Source organism: Anas acuta, unplaced genomic scaffold, assembly GCF_963932015.1.
Source record: "Anas acuta unplaced genomic scaffold, bAnaAcu1.1 SCAFFOLD_54, whole genome shotgun sequence".
Taxonomy (NCBI): domain Eukaryota; kingdom Metazoa; phylum Chordata; class Aves; order Anseriformes; family Anatidae; genus Anas; species Anas acuta.
Window position 1 is genome coordinate 142,554 of NW_027076203.1, and position 20,719 is coordinate 163,272.

Genomic DNA, 20,719 nt, shown 5'->3' on the forward strand with positions numbered 1-20,719 from the left:
ACTGATAACTTGATTTGATTAACTGAAGAAAGCTGGAAAACTGTTCGTTCCTCATTATTTTTCACTTGTTACTTTCTTTAGGGTTACTTTTAAAAAGAAGATTTCACTGATCACAAGCCAGTAGAAGACTTTCAGCCCAAGCAAGGGTGAAGACAGCTCTCTCCAAGAGCAGAGGAAGTCCCTGTGGAGAGAACCCGAGCTTGTTAGCAGAACTCGTCGGCATGTCTAAACAAGGAGACGATTGCTACTTCTATTTCTATTCTACCTGTACCAAGGTATGGCTGGCTTTCCTTTGCTTTGCTTTTTTTCCCCGTTTTTTTCAGGGAGGAGTAGATTAGGAGGAGGAAGCACACTGGTCTTTGGTTAACTTGAGAACCAGATAGATTCTGAATTCAGTTGTAGCAACATTAGGCAGCAGCATGGCCAATTTTGAGGCTGTACTATATTTTCCTTGTTGGTTTCCTTTTGGTTCCAGGGAGACAAATGTGCCTACCGCCACTGCGAAGCTGCTCTGGGCAATGAGACGGTCTGCAAGCTGTGGCAGGAGGGTCGTTGTTTCAGGAATGTCTGCCGATTCAGACACATGGAAATTGACGTGAGTGCCTAACGATGTGTTCTCAAAATAAATCAACAAAAGCCTTTTTCAGTGCCGTAGGTGTACTGATTGTGCTTTTGCAGGATAGATTTGTTTGCTTCCAAATCATACTGGTTTCTGTTACCAAGAGAGGGGGTGGGAGGAAGCAGAGGGAAATAAAATCAATGCCTTAGGTATGTCTTAGCAAGATATATATATATATATATATATATATATTTTAATTAGATGCTGACAGTTTTCTCAACAGATGCAGAATAGCTGTTAAATAGACTGCTAAAACCTGCTGGAGCAGGGGGGTAATAAACAGGCTGTTCTATCCTCATGGGAGCAGGCTTGATAATGAACTATCGGGTCTCTTCTGAGCCACAGTCCTTCAGATAACGCTGTTCTAGCTGCCTGGGGTAGGAAGTGGGGAAAGTTAAAGGTGCAGAAGAACTAAGTCTCCAAGAAGTAGTTCTAGACAGGGTTAACCTAGGCAATTTCGGATGATCTTTTTCCCTCTGAATAATCCTAGTATAATCCTAGGTGTATTAGTTTAACCCACCCTAAACTGATGTCTGAGAGTGCCTGTCTTCTCAAACTGAATGATGACAAATCTAAATGTGCATCGTGGTTGCAGCTTATGCAAACTTTGTGAATATGCCCAGAAATACTACACTTAACTGAGAAACTGACCTTTGGAATGATGTTTCAGCACTGTGTTGTGACAGCTGTCATGATCTGGAGCTGTGCATCTCTTTGCAAGCCTCAGGTGCATGTTATCACGAGCTTTTCTTTCTTTCTGTCTTCAGAAAAAGCGCAGTGAGATTCCTTGCTACTGGGAGAACCAGCCGGGAGGCTGTCAGAAAGCCAACTGTGCTTTTCATCATGCAAAGGGACGTTACATCGATGGACAATTCTTACCACCAAGCAAGAGTGAGTTTAGGTCCTTTTTCTTTAAGCGCTGAAGAATTAATTTTGAGTATTACTTAGTGGGTGCCAATCCTGTAGGGGGCATCAGGTAACTGTTCATTTGTGAGTGCAGGAAAAGGTCTGCAGTCATAGGTGGTCAGTTAAACCGAGTGTACTGCTGGTGTTTGTTTTCTGCTTTCGTGCTCAGCTTCTCTTTGCTTTGTGTGATGTTTGCCTTGCAGTTTGCTTCCTGTTGTTTCATCTTTTACTGGGTGGTAGGGAGATGTGTTGTTGTTCGAAGGGAAGTCATTGTTCCCGGTGTAAACAGTGATGGGATGGGCAAAAGGAGATGCTGATTTCGTTGTCTGTGCGGGTTATCTGCCTTTCCTACCATATCTTTGCATTGTGGTCAAAGTTTTAAACTGCCATATTACCGACGATCCTTCTCTTCCTCTAGCTACACTGCCAAGTCCGCCTGAGTCCGCGGACGATGATTTGAAAGTGGCTCAGATGTCACTGCAGCAAAAGAAACTTTCTGTCCAGTCAAATCCCTCTCCACAGCTAAGGGGGTGATGAAAGTGGAAAACTCTGAAAATGTCCCAAGCCCTACACACCCTCCAGTTGTAATCAATGCTGCAGATGATGATGAAGATGATGATGGTGAGCATGTGTTGGTTCTTGGAAGGAATTTGTGCTGTAAATGAATGTGTTAAATCTTTGGTTCTTGAAGGAATCTGTGCTGTAAATGAATGTATAAATCACAGATGACCTGAGGTCTGACTAGCGATAGGGCAGGCGGTCTGGCCAGGTCACTGGTGGCTTTGTCTGGCAGTCAATGGACAGAACCTGAAACGCTGGAGGAACGCTTAGAACCACTCCTGGCTTTAGCTGGTCTGTTGTGTAAAGTTCTGTGTGAAACTAGGAAGGAAATTTCTTTTTTCTGTCTGAAGAGCAATGTGTTGTGTAGTAGTTAAAGCTGCAGAGAGAATCTAGAGTCCTAGATGTTTTGTCCTAGTGTATTCTACTTAGGAGTTCATCAGGTCAGTGTAGCTGTTTAAAAAACAAAACAAAACAGCAACAAAGTTTTTTATATGAACCATGGGCTGAAGTGTCACTGCATGAGCTATGTAATCATGAACAATCTGGTGTATGCATAACTGAATAGATTCTTCCCCTTCAGACCAACTTTCTGAGGAAGGAGAAGAAACTAAAACTCCCGTCCAGCAACCAGCTGCGGAAGGCAAAAATGGATTACGGGTGATTTCCACTCGGAAAGGCAGTTCTCCTACTACTAAACAAGGTATTCCAGCACCTTAGTAGGATAACTCAGAAGAACTTGACAGTGAAGTCAAAAGCAGTGTGGAGTAAAAACACAACAAAATGTAGGGGTGCTGAATGGACTCCGTTATTTCCATGATCTCATTTCTGCCATTAATACCATCATGTGCCCATTGGGTCAGAAAGGTGAACTCCTTTTCTTTACTTTTGGAGAACAAACCAGGGCCACAGCATGGAGTTTAAATGGCTGCACGTGCAGCCTTGCAACCACTGTTGATAAGCCATATCTAACAATAGAGGGATCTAATATGGTGTAAATGGATTAAAATTAAAACTACATTTTTAACCCTGAAGGATGAAAGGAGTGGCAAAATGCCATTGGTTCTAGGGCTCTTTCACTTGTGAGGAGTGTTGACAGGCTTTATTCTAAATACTTCAGAAAGTTCCTGAGCGCTAAGAAGCCTGAGGACCTGTGGTCCTCCGTGAGTGCCTCTAAGCCTGTCTCATGAACTGTTTCCTGTTTTCAGAGGGCAATCTGAATTTTGGAATAAAAACACTTGAGGAAATCAAATCGCAGAAGATGAAGGAAAAAAATAAGAGACACGGTGGTGAGTTAATATGCCCTACTTTCTGATCCTGTTCACGGCAGGTGATGGTGACGGGGAGCTGCTTGAGGGACAGACTTCCATTTTTAGCTGGGGGCATCAAGCAACCTGATTCTCAGCCAGCTGGTATTCTAAATGGGAGTTCAAAGGGCAACCAGAGGCAAATTAGTCGCCTCGCTTATTTACATGCTCTGCTTGCTGTATTTTTGACAGTAACAAATAATTTAAAGTTTTTTGTTCTTTGTGATAGTTTTTTATGCTGGGTAAACTTCCTTATGATTCGGTTGCTCTGAACAGAAGGTTCTTCAAGATCTTCTCTTTGTCCTGTTGATTCTATGATTTTTCCTGCTCCAGAAAAGGAAAATGTCCGGACAGTGGTGAGAACTGTGACACTGTCTTCCAAGAAAGGTAGTAAGGAATGCTTTTGCTTTGATTTCATTACTCCTAAACTGGAGGGTTAAGCAATAATTAAAACAATTCACCCGTGTTAGCCTTCTGGTGCTGCCTTCTGTTCAAAACGTGCTTTTATGCTTCAAGTCCCTGGTTGTACTGGAAAGATTTGGTGCTCAGGTTAAGTGCAGTGGCAGGAGAAAAAAAAAAAGTGTCAGTATGCAAATAGGGGGGTGTTGGGAATTGGCATAATTGTTCGATCTAAGCTTGCTTTAAGCAACCAGGGGTAGGCCTTAGAAATCTCAGGGCCTGCTGTAGCTGAGCAAACCAAGCTGCCAGAGTAACTGTGAGAAGCTCCCACGGCAATGACCCCCACATCACCCAATTAAGGAACTCAGAAAATATTGTTATCAGCAGCTGGCCTCAAGGACTAGGCCTACGTGACCGTTAAGCACAAAGGGGGTTGTTTTCCTAACTTCTAATCAAAAGGTGGTGTTATTTTCTTAACAGTTTGTCTGGGTGCTTTTGACCAATAATCTTGTGTGAAACACTGTCCACCCCTGTAAAATTCACTATAAAAGTTGGGCTATTCGGGCAATAAAATGGTGAAGCATGATCTGACTCTACTGGTGTCTGTCGTGCTTTCGTCCGTGCTTCGCAACAAATGGCGCCCGAACAGGCTGAGACCTGAACAGGGCCTGAACATGACATCGCAGTGGGAGACCTGAACAGGACCTGAACAGACATCGCACCGGAGCAGGACATCGCAGCACCGGAGCAGACATCGCAGCTGAGCACGGACATCGCAGCGGCGCCGGGGCAAACATCGCAGCGCAGCGGGACACCAGCGGCGCCGGCACATCCGAACGCAGGTAGACCAGGAGACCAGCGGCGTCGGGACCAGCGGCGCCGGGACATCACAGCGCCGAGACTGAGACACCGGAGCGGCGCGGGACATCGGAGCGCCGCCGGAACTTCGGACCGGACGTCGGAGCGGACATCGGACCGGCACCGTAGCCAGACACCGAGCCGCAAACGCTGTACACAGGACTCACGGTGAGACGCGCTACTCCCGGTGAGAGATGCGGAAAACGCGGTACTCCCGGTGAGAGACGCGGGACACGGTGGGACGCGGGGACGCGGGGACTCACGGTGAGAGACGCGGGGTACGGAACCGCGCAGGACATTGAAGTAATCGCGAGACACTGAAGTAATTGCGGTAGAGGTAAAAGGGACGATAATCCCCGCACCTGCACTCTGACAGGTGAACGGGACGTAAACGCGCAATCCCCGCACCTGGGAGCGCCCGGGAGCACCTATAGACGGTCCCTGCCAGTCACTTGTCTTGCAAAGGTTGTAACAGTATAAACAAAGGCATGGAGAGACAAGCGGCCTATGATTTGCTCAAATGTTTCTTAGAAAAATGAGGCACGCAGGGTATAGACTGCAAAAAGGATTTACCAGGATTATTAACATATGGAGTAACAAAGGGTTGTTTTATCAATCCGGATACAGTTTTTGAACAAGCAGAGTGGCGCAAATTTGGGGACAAATTGTTTGATGAAGTTATTAATGACAATAAGACTGCTAAAAAATTATCGAAGCCTTGGAAAGCAGTCACTAACGCCTTAGCTATACATCAGGCTGAGCAGAGAGTCACTGCTGCTGCTACAGAGCGACTGGGATTGCCAGGAAGAACTGGTAGTGTTAACCCTCAGATGGACGAGGAAATAAGAGAGCAAAAACCAGACAGAAAAAACACCAGCCCGTTTACAGATGGTGTTCAACAGAGGCAGAGGATGTGGAACCAAATAGCAAATGAGGCCCTACGTGAGGGTGAACACGAGATAGCTGCACAATTGATTCCAGAGGCCTTCCCGGTAATATACTCACCACCGGACGCCCAGGGTAATGTTACGGTTAATCTAGTGAATTTGGACTGGAAATTGTTAACTCAGCTGCGGTCCACAGTAAATGACTCAGGTCTGAAAGGTGAACCTACGAGACACATGCTGGACTACATTTGGGGAACAAATATTTTGCTTCCAGGAGACATACGCAACATAATGAAGTTAATTTTGACCCAACACCAGCAGCTGTTATTTAATGCCCATTGGCACGCTGCTTGTCAAGAAGCAGTCGCAGTGATAAGACCACCGGGGGACCCTTTACATGGGGTCACACTGGAAGAGTTGATGGGGATAGGACCGTATTTTAGGACAGAAGCACAGGCATTGCTGGGACCTGATAAAGCCAAGGAATCAATGAAAACGGCCAGAAGAGCATTGGATCGGATAAAGGGGCCAGGGGGAATACTTTCCTACATGGGAATCAAACAGGGTAGAGAGGAACCATTTGGGCTTTTTATTGATCGTGTAGTAAACGCCATACAGGCAGCAGGGGTGCCCGATTACCTCAAGGACATGATATTAAAAGAGTGCGCGATTCAGAATAGCAACCCCTCTACTCGCACTATATTGGCTTCCTTACCCGGGACATGGACAATTGAGGAAGGGTTGGAAAGAATGGCTCAGGTACCAGTAGGCCCACAGGCTATGTTAGTAGAGGCAGTAAAGCAATTAGGTGACAGCATGCGGGAGCAGGCACAGGCTATGAAAGAGCATGCTGAGTTTACACAGAGTCAGGTCCTTGCAGCTCTTGCTCCTTTGCAAACCGCCGGTGGTCCAGTACCACCCCCTAGTAACCAATTACCACACCGCTGCCGATGTTATCGTTGTGGTGCTTTTGGACACGTGAGACGAAACTGCAGAGCTGGGGCAGTATGGTGCTCAAATTGTCAGTCGAACAATCACAAGGAAGCGGCATGTCGACGCAACATGCCGGGAAACGGCCGGAACAGCGGCAAGAGTCGCAAACGCCTCCCGTGGCCGCTCCGCTCCCGGCCCCGGCCCCGGCCCCGGCGCCGGCACCGGCCGGGGCAGCGCGGCCGCGGGCGGCCACAGGGCCGGTCCCGGTCCCTGTGCCCGAAGTTTCCCAAGCCCCCCCCGCCGAGGCGGAGGATGCAGCAGGACGGCGCGGAGCGGGGCGGCTTCCCGTGGCCGGAGCCGCTGCCCGTGGCCGGCCCGGCGCTGCCGTTCCGCTGCCCGCGCTGCGGGGAGCGCGGTCGGTTCGGCCGCGGCGCGAGTGTCAGGGCGAAGTTCAGCAGGATGGTGGAGGCCGTGGACAAGACGATGGAGAAGCGGCTCGACAGGCTGACCGGGAAGCTGGCCCAGAAGACGGCGGAGCTGCTGGAGGTGCGGGAGGCCTTCGTGCAGCTCTCACAGAAGCAGCAGGAGGTGCAGCGAAGGGAGCGGGTGCTCAGCAGGCAGGTGGACGTGGCAGTGGAGATGATCGCGGCCTTGAAGCAGCAACTCAGCGAGTTCGAGGAGGAGGCAGAAGAAGAATTGCGGGGAAAAGCCAGGCTCCAGCACTTCATTGAGAACCTGCTGCAGCGCATGGACCTGGCAGAAAGGCAGCTAGAGTATTACCAAAACCAGCAGATTGCCTGCAGCCGTATAGCAGATGTTACATGCTCTTTCCTAACTAGTAATCATGTGTCTCATCCATTTGTGGTGAATGGTCAGTGGCAAAAAGAAAAGGGGGAGAGTAAGGGGCGGCAAAGACAGAAACGGTACCAGGAGGATGCCACTGACACTGACGGCATGGGTAATAGCAGTAGTATAAGTGACACAGGTGCGGGGCGGCGGGCACCAGTGTCCTGGAAATGTGATGGTGATGAAGACTGCTCAGATGGCAGTGATGAGAGTGCTTGTGTGAAGAAGACGTGTGCTGAATCTGACTTTGTGTGCAACAGTGGTCAGTGTGTGCCAAACAGATGGCAGTGTGATGGGGATCCGGATTGTGAAGATGGGTCTGATGAGAGTGCTGAGCTGTGTCATATGAGAACATGCCGGGTAAATGAAATCAGCTGTGGTCCTCAGTCGACCCAGTGTATCCCAGTGTCGTGGAAATGTGATGGTGAAAGAGACTGTGACAGTGCAGAAGATGAAGAGAATTGTGGCATTGTGACTTGTAGTGCAGCAGAATTTACATGCAGTAGTGGACAATGTATTTCCAAAAGCTTTGTCTGCAATGGTCAAGGTGACTGCTCCGACCACTCGGATGAATCTTTGGAGCAGTGTGGCCGCCAGCCTGCACCTCTGGTGAAGTGTTCTGTGAGTGAGGTGCAGTGCGGCTCAGGTGAAAAAGACTGTGACAGAGATCCTGATTGCAAGGATGGAAGTGATGAAATTAACTGCCCTTCTCAGACCTGCAGGCCAGACCAGTTCAGATGTGAAGATGGGAACTGTGTGCATAGGAGTAGGCAGTGCAGTGGTGTGAGAGACTGTCTGGATGGCACTGATGAAGCAAACTGTAACAATGTTATTCAGTGCTCTGGACCTGGCAAATTCAAGTGCATAAGTGGAGAATGCATAGATATCAATAAAGTGTGTAACCAGCAGAGAGACTGCAAGGACTGGGGTGATGAGCCCCTGAAGGAATGCAACATAAATGAATGTGACTGTCCAGCTGGGTTTGAGTTTGTAGACAAGAGAAACTGTGGAGATATTGATGAATGTCAAAACCCTGGTATCTGTAGTCAAATATGTATCAACCTGAAAGGTGGCTACAAATGTGAACGTAGCCCTGGATATCAGATGATTCCTGCTACAGGAACCTGGAAAAGGCCATACCGGTACAAAAATACAAATAACACCTGTGATTACAATGACACTGCTAAGCAGGGTTTAGGGGTTTATGGCACGGAGACAAGGGGTAACAACTACAGTGTTTGGAACAATTGTACAGCTTTGGCCTTACCTCCTGATGTTTTTCTGATTTGTGGGGATAGGGCCTGGCAAGGTATCGCTGCAAATGCTATCAGAAGTCCATGTTACTTAGATAAACTCATTGTATTTGCTTCTAGCTTGTTGCAGTTGCATGAAATCACCAGACATAAATGGGCATTGCTTGCACTGGATAGCAATGATAATGTTGAATTGTGTGGGGTTGCAGCTAGAGTGGCATTGGCAATTTTAGTGCTTGGAGTGGCATCTGTGGCCGCACGTAACAACTGCTCGGCTGCGGGGATCAGCTGTGGTGTGGACGCCCCTAGGTGCACCCTGAGCGTTTTGTTCGGAGGGGACTCCACTCTCAGCTGCTCACCGCAGGAGCAGACAAAGATCTCCTGTAGCTGCAGACAAACAGTAGGTTTTCAGCTGCTGGAGGGATACTAACTGGAGTATTAATAATTATATGTGTTATTCTTAAATGTCCAGGTATTTTGTGTTGAAAGTATTTGTGTAAGGGTAAGGTTTTAAAACAAAGTGTTGCAAGTCATTTCACGAGGAACACAATGAGAGACAATACTTGTTTGTTTGCTTATCATTCTAAATTATATTCTTGTGGTATGATTGAGGTTATGGTATGATTGAGAGTGAGATGTGCCAGAGGCCTCTGGGTGTACGATTGTGCTGTGTATGTGTGATTGTACTGTGTACTGTGTGAGAGAGAGCACATTTTAACCATAGTGCAGGTTATTGTTGCCATAGTGCAGGATTCCGGAATATAGCCTTAGTACAGGTTATTGTTGCCATAGTGTAGGATCCCGGGATATAACTACAGAGCAGGCTAAAAGCATGGAAAATTGGTGCTGGCAAAAATCATAGAAAAATGGATTCATTAGAAAGATTCAATATGATATCAATCCTTTCAATCAATGGTTCACTGATTTGTTTGAAACAATGCATAGATGGTTACTGGGATTAGTCAAAGGGGCATTAAGGATTCTGTTCATTGTGGTGTCAATCATCATTACATGTAGTATTGTGATAAATGTGGTTAAAGGGTTACTTGCAAAATGTTATAGGGATTTTGAAGTGGTGCTGGGAACAGGTACCCAGTGGATCACTGCAAAGTGGACTGAAGCAGTTTTAGAATCTGCACACGCTGAAGACGACCAAGAAGAGGTTCCTGATAATCTGACAATGACGTGGGCTGTGACACCTCAAGGACTGTCAAGAACAGACTTTGATCACCATCAAGTGATTAGGTTTAAGTGTGTTACTATTAAGTTGTGTTGCTTACTACTAAATTGTGTTACCATTAAGTGCTTACAGTAATTGTGGTATTATTAGGGTTAAGTTATATAGTTGTGTTATGTTGTATATTTGACACCTGCTGTAAAACCAAGTACTGCCTGTACAAAAAGAAAACGGGGGAATTGTTGGGAATTGGCATAATTGTTCGATCTAAGCTTGCTTTAAGCAACCAGGGGTAGGCCTTAGAAATCTCAGGGCCTGCTGTAGCTGAGCAAACCAAGCTGCCAGAGTAACTGTGAGAAGCTCCCACGGCAATGACTCCCACATCACCCAATTAAGGAACTCAGAAAGTATTGTTATCAGCAGCTGGCCTCAAGGACTAGGCCTACGTGACCGTTAAGCACAAAGGGGGTTGTTTTCCTAACTTCTAATCAAAAGGTGGTGTTATTTTCTTAACAGTTTGTCTGGGTGCTTTTGACCAATAATCTTGTGTGAAACACTGTCCACCCCTGTAAAATTCACTATAAAAGTTGGGCTATTCGGGCAATAAAATGGTGAAGCATGATCTGACTCTACTGGTGTCTGTCGTGCTTTCGTCCGTGCTTCGCAACAGGGGGGTAACTGAAAAACAGAAGAGTAACGAGAAGAAAGAGCTGTAGAAGACAGTGCTATATAAGAAGCAATTTCTGAAGCATTAAAGAGGCTGACAGTGGCAGGTGTGGACACAGTATGACAGGAGTTTGTGTATAAATTGTTTAGAGCTGTGCAAATGCCTTTTAAAGGGAAAAAAGTGTGGAAGTACTTTTACTCGTAGACATTCACCTTAGAAAGGACTATTTCTCAGCATTTGTACCTAATAATATTCTGCTTGCTTATGCAGCTTTGTTCTGCTCAAAGTATAGCTGTCAAGCAGACTCAGATTCACGCTCTACTATCTCAGCTGGAATTTGAAGCAAGCACTGAGACTCTTAATATTTTTTTCCTATGTTAATTATAGTTAAAATATGAGTTTATGTGGTTTAGCTGTCAAAACAGTGTCTGACTGGGTTTTTTTGGACATGGGCTAACAGGATAATATTTCTGTTGGCTACTGGTTTCTGTGAAATAGAAAAAAAAATCCCTTTTGTTTTAGGGGAGGAACCTGTGGTTCGACTAGATCTTGCTGATAGACAAGGAAAACGGAAAGCCTCCGCGGGTAAGAACTTTTTATGAGCTGTTACGTAGGTGCTGCCTTCTATATATGACTGCATGAAAGAGTATTTTTGAGGTATGAAAGGATAATACATTGCAGTGGAGATCTGTGTTGACTGCAGAAATGGCAAAAAAATAAAAAAAATCATTTAGCAGCTGAAAGGCAATTCTATGAAAATACGCTTGAAAAATAGAAGCTTATTGTTGACTGTTCTCAAACCTTCCTGCAAAGAAAAGTTCTTACAATATTCCTTGTTTTCTCTGAAGATGATGTAAGCACCATTCCAGTGAAGCGCAGCCTTGCTGAAAGGCTGGGGAAGAAGGTAGGGGCTCCGGGAAATGCTGACAAAGCACCCAAGAGAGATACAGGTACTAAACGGGCATCTGGATTGGATTCCTGGGTTTTGTATTTAGTCTTTCTGTTTGTCCTTTTCCAGTGATGTTTCTTTTTGCATGTTGGCTGAGGTCGTAATCACTGGGATTCAAAGTTACCTTTCCTGTCTTGTTTTGAACTGTGAACGTGAAGTTGACATTATGCAGTCTCCCTGATTCGTTCTGTTTCTGTTTTGCAGTTCAAGTTGCCAAGTCTCTGAAGGACAGGCTGGGATTACCTCCTAAACAGACCAGCACTGAGAGAGGTAACAGCTAGATATTAAATATGCTTTCTCCTCCTTCCTTTCCATGAACTTGGAGTGCTTTCATCCATCCCTAAAAACTAATTTAGACGAAAACAAAGAACTGATGCCTCTTGCTTGAGTGCTGAAGCTCTTCTGACAGCCACTATCAGAAATCTGGCTCTAGGTGTGTGTTTCTTTTCTACTTGTGCCTTGTCAAGGTTTTTAGCTGCTTCTGTGAACCGTTACGTACCATTAGAATAGAACCACTGCCAGGAGCAGGAATTTGAAATGCAGTCTGAAAAAGTAATAAAGTAAAGCAGCTTTTCTGTGTAGCAGTTCTCTCTGGATAGGGCTGGTCTTCAAAATACAAGTGGCTCAGAGGAGGAGGAGAATGTTGTTCTAAGGATATTGTTCTAAGATGCATTATTGGGAACACTCAAGATTAGTTTTCCTTAGTGCTCTGACAAATTTTGGAGACTTAAAATATTGCTGGACTCTCTTTAAATGTCGGTGCTTCTCCTCATTTCTTGATGATGACAGGGAAGGCTGCTAAGCCGATGGGAGAGATCCGTGTGAAAACACTGGAGGAAATCCGTCGTGAGAAAGCTCTTCAGAGACGCGAAACTCAAGCCAAAGGCGAGGCTGAAGGGCATGGTAAAACTGAAGATTCCAGCGCAGGGGCAAGACCTGCTCGTGCAGGTCGCATCAAAACTTTCTCTGAAGCCTTGTCTGAAAAAAAGAATAATCGCTTGGTAGAAGAGAAGAAAAAAGCAGGAGAATCCCATACCAAGAGCAAAATTCAGGGTGAGTCCAAGAAGCAGCTCGCTCTGTCCGGGCAAATGGATTGCACATTGTAGCCTTTCTCTCTCTCTCTCATGGGACACAAGGATGCACAAATGCACAAAGGAAACAAGTACCCAGCTTTCTTTATTTCTGCCGTTGACAAAACTTTTTTTGGTCTTTTTTAAAAGCACCTGAAAAAGAAGAAAAGAAGGCAGTGGAATTGAACCGGCCTTTTCCTAACCTTTCCTCTGTAGCTGATGTACAGGTGAGTCCTCTGTGAAGACACACATCCATTCGTACAATTTCTGATAATTCTGCCAAGTTTTGTTACTCACTGTGTGCCACCCTCTTGAGTGTGTTCTTACCCTTCGGCACCTGGTAGGAGCTGCAGTGCAGTCTAAATCCTATCGCCAGCAGCATTTCCAGACAACTCTGTAATCCTCAACCTTGGAATCAGTCTGTTTATACCACAGCAACAAAGAAACCCTGTTAGCACCAGCTGAAATCTACACGGTTAACGTGGAGGGAATTCTTTTTGTTCTTACTGACTTGATCTGTCAGACATGAAGGATTTAATACGGAAGGCCAGAGTTCTGTGTTGAAGGAAATCAATCTGTCAGTGGATACTGTATAGGGGAACTTGTATGACTTTCTGCTGCTTAAAAAGAATGTGATAAATAGATGTACAGTAGAACACCCTAGCTGTTTAAAGAAGCTTGCAAAAGTGGATATTGCAGATATGGGAGACTGTGTCCATAGTAAAGCATGGCTCTTGTTACAGGCAGAATTTTATGGAAAAAAAAAAAAAGTCATGTTTTTAACATGCAGAAGTTAATGAATTCAGAGTTGAGACTCACTGAGGCCAAGCAAAAAATGAGAGAACTTGCACTTAACATGAAAATGAAAGAAGAACTTATTAAGGAATTAGTAAGAATAGGTAAGTGACTGAAAAATTGAAATGAAGACATTCAGAAATAAGCAAGAAAAAAGACACAAAACTTCTGAAGACCTGCATATCTTAGTTTTTGGGTAATTTTCTTCTGCGGGAATACTTCTGGTAACTTACAGTTTCCTAACTTCTATGAATTACTTGCTATGAGTGCATTGAAGGCTGCAAATTTTTATTGTGTCCTACTCAGCTGTGATCTGCAGATTTGTTTGTTAAATATTTTTTTGTGTTTTGTGGCTTATTGTGTTTATCCACCGATAGTGTAATTTTTCACGTATGCTTAGTGCAACTGATCTCTTCATGGACATGTGTTTGTCACCCAGTGTCTGGGATAGGAGAGAAGATACGACACTGTTCTGGGAATGCTTGCATTCCCATCATAGCAGTAGAGAAGTAGGAGTTAGAAGTGGATGAGGGAAAAGGTCAGTGTCCCTGTTAGCCTATATCATTACACACCTGTCCTGATATATATATGCTTGCCAGAAACTTATCATTATGATGTCCCTAAAGATCTGTGCTTACCTGTTTCAATCACACTCTTCTTGTGTGTACATATTCTCCTGAGGCAGTCTTTTGGCATTGAGAAACATTGTGCGCCCCCAGTAACAGTACTTACGGAATCCCAAACAGAGCAAATCAGACTGCCCGAACAGGGCAAATCAGTAGAAACACAATCGAGAGTTTTTTGCTGATTACCAAGTTGAAAGCTGAGAAATATGTAGCATATTCTTCTGGGGAAAAACAAACAAACAAACAGACAAAAACAAAACAACAACAACAACAAAAACATAATAATACAGGCAAGCTATTTTGTCAAGGACTGCAGTAGGCAGAAAATTTTCACTTGATGTGGCACTCAGGTGTTACTTTCTTTGGTGACATCAGATGATTTATGAAGAGTTCAGATTTAAGATTCCTTCGTTCATCTATATTTCAGTGTTATAAGGGAGCTGTTTGTTTAGGTTTGGAAAATGTCTCAGAAATTTTTGGTTTAATCAGGATGAAGTAAGTAACAATTCAATTACAGGTTTAAGTGATACATTGCAAATTATTATCTTGCTGTTTTAAAACTATTTGGATATGATGTCTTTAAGGTAAGGATGCAGAGTGTGTAAGCAGGCAATATTCTTTGAAGATAACTAAACCGGAGCAAGAATCCGAGCAGGCCAAAATGGAACTGGCCGAAACTCAAAAGCAGCTTCAGGAGCTGGAGAATAAGAAGCTGAGAGAGCTTCCTGAGAAAGCCAAGCTACAAAAAGAGTTCCGAAAGAAGATGGATGCAGCTAAGCTGAAAGTGCAGGTATTTCCAATATGACCATTAGGATTTGCAAATTCCTGTCTCAGCATCACGTTTGAAATCCGTACACTCTGCTTGTGAAACTCTCACCAGCTTCACACAATTGAAGCTAGTTGGATTGAAGTAGCCAATGAGAACCTTCACACAGTTATACCCACTACTATTTAACAACTAAGTAGTTAGATAGTTCTGTCTTTGATGATTTTACGAAGGCTCGGAGACCTTAGAGATAATGTGTGATTGTTGTGGCAAAATGTAGCAAGTCTTGCTCACTGTCCTAACTCAGTGAAATAGAGAATTAACCTGAGTCAGGTTTTAGTTCTAAGTTTTCCTGTTGTTAAGCTGAAATTTTCCATGAACATTCAGGCCTTACAGAAGAAGAAGCAAGACACTAAGAATCTGGCTTCTCTATCTAACCAAAGTGAAAAACGAGCAATAGAACTTGAGCAGAATATGGCTCAGATGAAGCATCAGCAGACCCTGCTAGAGAAAAGACTGTGTGAGGAGAGTGAAAAAAAGAAGCAAGTAGAAGCAGAGCTTCAGCGGGACCAGCTACAAATTAAAGTAGGATTCTTTCTGTTTCCTTATGACAAAGAATAAGATCAACCAGTTTGACCTTTGTTTTCCCAAAGGCAATGTACTATACTACCAGATTTTGTCCTTTTAAGTAATTGCTTACTTGACACTGAAGAAATTGTGTATAAGTATTGTCACAGAAATCTTCATTCTTCCTTTCTCTTCAGCTATGTTTTTGAATGTTATTATGTGATGTGTAGCCCTGAGTTGCAATTTTGCATGTAAATTAGTTCAATATTTCTGATTTCATGATTCTGTCATTAAATGTGTTTGAAAAACACACTGATAGAGGCAGAAAGAAAGTTTTGTTTGTTTGTTTTTGTTTATAGGAACTTCAGCTTAAGATGGAACAGCAACAGAAGATTCTTAAACTTAAAGACAGTGAGATTGCTGCATTTAAAAAGAAGAAAAATAAGTCAGTGGGAACTTTACAGAAATCAGAGGTAGCTAATCTATTCCAAATCTGTGTGGACACTGAAAAGAAAGGTGTCTTTATTCACCCCGTGTCATCTTTGTAAAGCGTTTGGAAGAAGAGTATTCCGTCCTCCCTCCCCTGTTTTTTTTTTTAAATTGTTATTTTTTTGTTGTAGCAAAAACTGAGACAAGTCAAGAAGCTCTTTTACTGGTTTTGAATGAATGAAAGGAGAGGGCTGTAATGTCTTTGTTTTTTCTATGACTTGTGAAAGGTAGTAATTCAGATAGCTGGAAATTCAACAAGTTTGGTTGTCTGGTAGGTTTGAAGGTGATTCTGATGAGCTCTGTTATAAATGTTGCACGGTTTGTTTGTTTATTTCTTTTCCCATCTGACAAATATGACAGATGGCTATGGTTTTGGTTGTTCATGACAGTGTTAGAATAGTAGGCTTCCTGTGCAACAGTGCTACCTGCATGATTTCAGAACTAGACATTGGAACATGAGAGTTTCATGAGTTAACCAAAGTCTTTAGAGGTGAAAATAAATTTAAAAAATGAAATAAAAGCAACTTTATAGCCATACCAGCAATATGCCCACTGATAAACCATTGCTTCAGAAGAGACTTATAATAGACTCTGCTAGCAGGATCAGAACTCCCATTTTTTCTTTCTTTCAGCATCACAGTTTCTCATCATGATGTGTTTTTCCACAAATCTTGGTCTTGGGCAAGAATCATGCAATGAGGATGGGCTAGCTGATTTCTTGTGGTACCTTTCAAACTTAGTTGTTGTCATTCTATATATGACATCTATTTCTATAACTGTTTTTAGGAAAATAATACATTTCCTTAAAAGCATCTGATAAAATTGTTTGCATAAGATGTAGTAATATAACATTGCTGAGCCTCTCCTTAAGTCAGTCCTATTTCTGTATTATCCTGAATCAGGATTCTGTTGAACACTTAATGTTAAGAATTGAAATGTTGATTTCTCACGTTTTACCAGTTACTCTAAAAGAGGAAAAACATAGTCATAAAATTCTGACCCAATTAGTCCTTGTTAATGCTCTCTGGATCTCTGTTTAAATTGTAGAAATTAGAAGAGCAAAAGAAATGGCTGGATGAAGAAATGGAAAGAATTCTTCAACAGCACCAACAGTTAGTGGAACTAGAAGAAGATTTAAAGAAAAGAGAAGCCATTGTAGCTAAAAAAGAAGCATTATTGCAAGAGAAAAGCCACCTAGAAATCAAGAAACTGAGATCTAGCCAGGTGATTTAAGAAAAAAAAAAGAAAGAAAGAAAGAAACTTAACACAATTGTAGAGCTGCCTGAAAAGACTATGGGAGGAGGGCAGCCGGATAACAGAAGAGGTTTAAGCCATGCAACTTGTATCTCTAGCGCTGCCATTACATTATTGTGTGGCTTGATCAAATCAACATTTTAAACATGAATAATAGAATGTAATAACCTTTATTTACATGATATCCCCGAAATTCTAACAACAAAGCAAAATCTGACTTCCAAAGTTCTGTTATTGCAGCACATTAAATAACGATATCTAAAAAATTGCTCAATGCCTGCAAAGTAGAGAACATGGCAGAGAAACATTCCGTATTATTTACTTTGGCTAATGAGAAACAGAAATTGAAATGTCATTGTCACCGTAATGACTAACTCACGTAAGATATGTAGAAAACTGCACATTGCTTTTCTTTGTTTTCTTTCATCTTTTGATTAAATAGTAAATTTTACGGTAGCTATCTACTTAGCCTAAATGGCGTCCTTTTACAAGAAGTAGACAGGTCTTCCACTTTAGGATGCGACAATCTCATGTACATGTTTATGGGGAAGGAGTTTTATACTTACGGTTTCTTTCATTCTTCCTCTTATTTCTTTCTCTCTCTCTCTCTTTTTTTTTTTTTTTTTTTAAAGGCTTTAAACAAAGATAGTATGAAATTGTCTACTTGCTTAAGTATGCTGGACCAGGAATTGTGTGATAAAGGTATGCAGCTTCAGGACAGCACTACTGAAGATAAGACAGACATTCTGGAAAAAATTCATGTTCTTCAGAAGGAAAGGGATCAGCTACTCAGAAGAAGAAATAGTGTGGATGAGAAACTGAAAGAGGGTAACTGAAAAGTGTTGTCAGCTGAAGTAAGTAACTATCTCTGAGATACATCAAAGTTTTAGGCAATGTTGTATAATAAATCATGACCTAAAATGTCCCCCAGTATTAGATAGTAGAGAATCAAGGAACTGAGGTTGGGTGTTTTTGTTAACAGCCGACATGAAAGTACTGCTATAATGGCACTACTTACGTAACAGTGAACAACATATACTTTCAGAGGGACTTACTTTAGCTAGAGTCCGGACAAATGTCGCTGGCCTAACAATTCTATAATTAGAAATAATGAAACAGGATGTCCATCAATTTATCTTAGGCAACTATTTTCCTATCAGGACATAGAACAAGGTGAAGTACTCTAATAGTGATGTCCCTTGATTTTTTTTTTTCATAGGCTTTTGTGAAAGACTTGAATAGATCAGTATAATTAAGTTGAAGATTGAATAAATTGATGTAAAATACACAGATTTGTTTTAGGTCTTGAGAAGCAGCAGTTGGGGCCTATTACTGAGCTGATAGCATGCCAGAAAGAATCCTATTTGCTTCACTCCACAGAATCTTCTGCAATACTTCAGGGCATGAATTTCTGCCACCTTCCTGCACAGATAATGGTCACCAAACTGCTTACAGATCTGATTGGTTCATTAATCGCTAATTAGAAAACTAGTTCAACTGAAAAAGTAATAGAAGTCATCAAATTGTGGGGAGGGGAAAATGAAGGAAGAATAGAATGTAGGCTTTTGTGGTGATGAACCATTTGTTTGAACTCTGGTCTGTGGAAGGGATATCAAGACATTTCCTGCTTGCTCCAAACAGGTTCTAGATTTGTACTCTTCCTCTTATTTTTCCCATTCCATTCTCTGTACTACTACTAGTTAGTCTTGCTCTTAAATTTAGATTCACCTTTGAGAATGAAGTTAATGTCTTATGCACACAAAGATTTGTTTTGTACTTTTTTTACAATCTCACTCCTATGTTTCTGTGTAGGAAGAACATGTCCTTTTGCATCTGAAAGAAGGAATTGAAGCCCTGGAGGCTGCTATTGATTACAAGAATGAAAGTATTCAGAGTCGCCAGTACTTGCTTAGATCCTCTTCACAGATCCTTTCACAGAGTGAGGATAATGGAATAGGAAAACTAGTTTCCTTGTCTGCTGATGAGCTCAGAGCTATCCTCTTCAAATACTTTAACAAGGTTTGCTTTGGCTAATGATCAATATTTTATCCTATTACCTGTTATTGCGCTAAATAGTTAAATGAAATAGTGTCAAGAAGTAAAGTCAATTTAATCCACTTTCCTTGAAAGCCTGCTTAGGTTACTCACATCTGTTGTTAATTTGGATATTTTTCATCTTGACATCAACATAAAAAAGGATGCTTTTCTATTACTTGTTTGTATCTTGTTTTGGTGTCATTAGCTTAAAAGGTGTTGCAAATCTGGAAATTTCCTTGCTCCTTTCCACTGCTTTATGCTGCTAACTTCTCAAGTAGCAACATATTTAAATAGTGGTGTCGTATTGAAATTCTTCCCACCTGCAGTCTTTATTAACCTCAGGATAGTATTTCTTTTTTCCAAATCCATTATAAAATCTTTCTGCAAATAAGCTCTTACCACCATATACTGAAGAATCGTAATGACACCTGGAAACATAAAAAAGAAATGCATTAGGACTTGGTGTCTCTCTTTGCCCATGGGTGAACCTTGGGTGATTTTGTGAACAAGTTGTCTGTGGTACACAAATTGGCAGTTTTCCAGAAACAGGAAAAAAACTCTTGTATCAGTTTAAGTTCTGCACAGGGCATTAAAAAATCCACTAGTCCATGTGATCAAAATCTACAGAGCTCAATTCTGAAGTGTGAACTCGTGTCAGCAGGCAAATCTGTTTCCAGTATAAGCTTACAGTTTATAGAGACAATTGCTTTTGTATCCATTCATCTATTAAGCTGAACTGTAAAAGCATTTGTTGAAATGGTTTGATAGAAGTGTATTAGATTGTCTTAGATTGTTGGCCTGCGAGAGTCTGAACGTAAATTACAACTGCAGACTGAAGAACAGGAAATGAAGGTCATAGACCAGGAAAATATAATACATGAATTGGAATCTGCACTTGAGCACATCAAGTTGCAGTGTGACAGGCAGCTGATGCTACAACACAGAGAACATGAGAAAAAACTACAGTTGATACTGCATCATTTCAAGGGTGCTTGTTTGTTTTCCAAGGGGAATTGTACAGCAGATATTATCTTTAGTCACTGTTGAGAAATACTGTGTTTCATATGAAAGAAAAAAGAAGATATGAGGTAGAAAGATAACATTTTGGCTGTTACTAATTCTGATGTCGTGTAGGATGCTGATGAACAGACACAAGGTGCTTGTATAAAAGAAAAAAGCTGACCATTTTCAAAAAACGGTCAGAATTGTCATATTTTTATATTCAATTTGTTGACATTGGAAAGGTGAAAGATAGCAATCCCGTTGATCTTTATCCTCTAAATGCTCCTATTAAAATGGAGAATTGGGGTTGGCATGGGCTTTTTGATCCTCTGTCATACTAGTTTAAATGTACACCCTGAAAGCAGAGTGTCAGCAAAATACAGGACATTCTCTAGCTGGGCATCTTGATTTTGGCACAGAGAAGTGAAGTGAAGATTTGATTCTCATACTAGTTTTACTTGCCCTAGAACAAGATGGTGAAGGTATTGCAGAAACCTTGAAAGAGTATGAAGTAAAAGTCCAGCAACTGGAAAAGGACTTATTTTATTCTAGAGAAAATCAGCAGAGAGCTGAAGAAGAAATTGAAGGGTTTTTTTGGAGAGTCACCCCATCAACTAATGGCACCTACTAAATGTAAGTACATGATCTTAAAATGCTTTTGTGTTTGTCAGTAGATCATTTGAGGGGTAGCAAACAGACAAAAGTATATCAGATAGACATAAAACTCATATTTTTACTGAACTAACTCTTATCC

General features: G+C 42.3%; 2 pseudogenes; both read left to right on the forward strand.

The window, feature by feature from the left end:
* LOC137849074 (zinc finger CCCH domain-containing protein 11A-like) lies at positions 1 to 12,690 on the forward strand (annotated as a pseudogene).
* Positions 12,691 to 13,779: 1,089 nt separating this feature from the next.
* LOC137849075 (kinesin-like protein KIF27) lies at positions 13,780 to 20,426 on the forward strand (annotated as a pseudogene).
* The last annotated feature ends 293 nt before the right edge of the window (positions 20,427 to 20,719 follow it).